General features: G+C 45.3%; 1 pseudogene; it reads left to right on the forward strand.

Moving 5' to 3' along the window:
- The first annotated feature begins 3,149 nt into the window (after nucleotides 1-3,149).
- Nucleotides 3,150-3,805, forward strand: LOC126489559 (peptidyl-prolyl cis-trans isomerase A-like; annotated as a pseudogene).
- Nucleotides 3,806-4,096: the final 291 nt, after the last annotated feature.

Genomic DNA, 4,096 nt, shown 5'->3' on the forward strand with positions numbered 1-4,096 from the left:
CAAACCTTGTGATTTAGTTTAGGAGGTGACTGTCCACTTCTCCCATTCCACAGACTTGGGATGGAACAAATGTTTCTTCAATTTTATCAAACTCACCTGTTCATTCATCTACCAAGTACCTATAAAGCCTCATTCCTAGAGGCTGAATTCTAGAAGCAACGATGAAAACAAAACAAACCTAGTCCCTGCCATGAAGGATTTACAGTCTAAAGAGAAATACAGACAGATGAAACACTAAGGTTATGATGTCCCAAAGCCAGCCTCCATCCTTGCCCATGTGAAGAGAAATCCACCCTTCCCAGACTTGGCAGTCTGTACCTTTAATCAAGAACTTCTCCTTTGAGGCCAACCTGTCCTACATAGTCTGAACATGCATCAAAAACCAAGCAATAAGCCGGGCAGTGGTGGCACACGCCTTTAATCCCAGCACTCGGGAGGCAGAGGCAGGCGGATCTCTGTGAGTTCGAGACCAGTCTGGTCTACAAGAGCTAGTTCCAGGACAGGCTCCAAAACCACAGAGAAACCCTGTCTCGAAAAACCAAAAAAAAAAAAGAAAAAAAAACAAGTAATAGTGGTGTAACTCAATGGTGGTGTGCTTGCCCAGCATGCACAAGACCCTATGCTCTACCTTTAGCAGAACTACATGAATAAATGCTTGTCCTATTCAGACTGTAAAAAGACGATCGTACACGAACAGGGCATGGGGGAAAGCACAAATGATAGCATTTACAGCTCACAATCCTGTTGATGTGGGAGGGTCTTCTGTTTTGTGTTGATTTCATTGGTTAATAAAGAAACTGCTTTGGCCATTTGATAGGCCAGCCCTTAGGTGGGTGGGAGTAGACAGAACAGAATGCTGGGAGGAAGAGGGAAGTGAGCCAATCGTCATGCCTCTCCTCTTTAAGACAGACGCCATGGAGCCAGCCACCAGGTCAGACATGCTGAATCTTTCTCAGTAAACCACCACCTCGTGGTGCTACACAGATAATTAGAAATGGGTTAATCAAGATGTGAGAATTAGCCCATAAGAAGCTAGAACTAATGAGCCAGGCAGTGTTTAAAAGAATACCGTTCTGTGTAATTATTTTGAGTAAAAGCTAACTGGTGGCTGGGAGCTGGGAGGCAGGAAGTGGCCCGCCACTCCACACTACATCCTGTACCTTATTTTCCCCCATAGGCATCTTTATTCTCCCCACCCACATCCCCTTACCTTTGTGCCACCCTGCTGGAGCCTCTGTTTCCTGATTAGGGGCAGGCTTATAGCCAAAGATCTCCCTTTCAGATGACTTCATAGTTCTTCCTTTCAAGAAGTTTCTCTCATTAGTAATATACCCACTTTTAGAAGATGCCTAGAGGATTATAAATACATTCTCTTTCATTGGTACCACATGTAAACAACAATTAGTTCTACTATCGCTTTATTCTCTGTGTTTGAGGAATACAAAGGAAGGGCTCCTAACCTGACTTCGCAAAAGGACAGGAATCTAAAGTGTGATGGGTGTCGCAGTTGCCCCCTCAGCATCCTCTATTCAACTGTTGATAACTCTCCTCATGTGGGGGCAGAAGTGAAAGGAGGCTATTCGTTCCTTCTACAGGAAGCCCAAATGTTATGGGAGAAGTGATTATATTGCCCCAACTCAAGCCTAAGAGAGATGGTGAAGTCATCCATCCTCCCGGTTGGTATTACTGGATTAGGGTGAACAAGGACATAAACTAATCCATTGAGACTGAAAAACATGCCTTGGGAATGGGGAAGCAACATGCTTAGAGCAGAGGTTGGTTTTTTGTTTTGTTTTCTTCTCTCAAATATTACAACCTGTCCACAGTTTTCTCTCCCTCCTTTCTTACCAATCCTCCCCCAGATCTGCTCTCCTCTGTTTCCCTTCAGAAAAGGTCAGGCCTCCAGGGATATCAGCCAAACTTGGCATATCAAGTTCTTGTAAGTCTAGGCACATGCCCTAATATTAAGGCTGGAGAAGGCAACCCAGTAGGAGGAAAAAAGTCCCAAGAGCAGGCAAAAGAGCCAGAGACAGCCCCTGATCCCACTGTTAGGAGTCCCATAAGAACACCAAGTTATACAACTATAAGATATATGCAGAGGACCTACGTTAGACCCATGCAGGCTTCCAGATCATCGATTCAATCTCTGGGAGCCCCTATGAGCACTGATTAGTTGGTTCTATGGGTTTTCTTGTGGTGCCCTAGAGCAGTGGTTTTCAGCCTTCCTAACCTAACACCTTGACCCCTTAATACAGTTCCTCATATTGTGGTGATCCGCAACCTTAAAATTGTTTTGGTGCTACTTTGTAACTGCAATTTTGCTACTGTTATGAATTGTAATGTAAATATCTGATATACAGGCTATCTGATAAGGGACCCCCAAGGTGTTGTGACTCACAGGTTGAGAGCCACTCTCTTCTGATTGGCCATCTGATCACTGTGAGGACTGCCCCACCACAGCAGGATGGTCCTAAAGGTAACAGGAACCCTATGGCTTGGTAGCACAGTTGAATAAACTCCAGCACAGGGAGCCTTTCTTACAGGAAATCCTGCAGCTTCGGTGTCAGCTCCTTGCAACCTAACCCAACAGATGCATGTGGTGAAATGCAATCAGCGACTCTGCTCCGGACAGGCAAGTGCCAGGTCCACAGCTACACAGCTTCGTTTGAAAGACTCGATTTGATTTTCAAGATAGCAATAAAATACAAGATAATGTCTACCTACCCTTAGTTATAGTTCCATAGCACAATGAGGAAAGGCATCTGACTAACCCCCTCAAAGTTGCCAAACACAGAACGACTGGGCATTATTAATCTATGAATCACCACGAGGTTGTGGCTTACCAGTAAGGTTCTGGCTGGTGACTGGCATCTTTCTCCTTTGGCAGCTACATGGCATCTCCCTGAGTCCACCTTTTCTCCTCTATCTCTGCTTGGAATTCCTGCCTTGCTCTATTCTGCCCTGTCATAGACCCAAGAAGCTTCTTTATTCGTTAATCAATAAAAGCAACACACGTACAGAAGGACTTCCCACACCAAGGTACTAGCTATACCACAGATTAATGCATCCAAATGCAGAGAAAACTCAATATACCAGGCATTTTTGTAAAATAAAATATCACTACACGGCCGCTTTGCAGACGCCGATGTCCCCTCTCACCGCTTGCTGCAGCCATGGTCAACCCCGCCGTGTTCTTCGACATCGCGGCCGATGGCGAGCCCTTGGGCCGCGTCTCCTTCGAGCTGTTTGCAGACAAAGTTCCAAAGACAGCAGAAAACTCTCGTGCTCTGAGCACTGGAGAGAAAGGACTTGGATATAAGGGTTCTTCCTTTCACAGGATTATTCCAGGATTCGTGTGCCAGGGTGGTGACTTCACACGCCATAACGGCACTGGCGGCAGATCCATCTACGGAGAAAAATTTGAGGATGAGAACTTCATCCTGAAGCATACAGGTCCTGGCATCTTGTCCATGGCAAATGCTGGACCAAACACAAACTGTTCCCAGTTTTTTATCTGCACCACCAAGACTGAGTGCCTGGATGGCAAACGTGGTCTTTGGGAAGGTGAAAGAAGGCATGAACATTGTGGAAACCATGGAGCGTTTTGGGTCCAGGAATGGCAAGACCAGCAAGAAGATCACCATTTCCGACTGTGGACAACTCTAATTCTTTTGACTTGCGGGCTTCTTACCCACCAGACCATTCCTTCTGTAGCTCAGGAGAGCACCCCAGCCCCATCTGCTCGCAGTACCCTGTAATCTCTGCTCTCACTGAAGTTCTTTGGGTTCCATATTTTCCTCATTCCCCTTCAAGTCTAGCTGGATTGCAGAGTTAAGTTTATGATTATGAATAAAAACTAAGTAAGAAAAAAAATATCACTACACAAATAAAATAATTTAACATACATGCATGTTCTTACCGGGCATGACACCCTTTGTCTCAGCACTGAGAGGCAGGACAATTGCTGCAAATTTACGCAGACTGGTCTACACAACCCTGGCCTGGGCAAGAGTACACAGAGAGAAGTCAGTCTGTACAGGTGAGATAATCAACTTAAACAATGAGAACTTACAAAATGAAGCAGGCAAGAAAGTGT

The sequence above is a fragment of the Alexandromys fortis genome, unplaced genomic scaffold (assembly GCF_014885135.2).
Source record: "Alexandromys fortis isolate MF-2015 unplaced genomic scaffold, M_Fortis_MF-2015_v1.1 scaffold_210, whole genome shotgun sequence".
Lineage (NCBI taxonomy): Eukaryota > Metazoa > Chordata > Mammalia > Rodentia > Cricetidae > Alexandromys > Alexandromys fortis.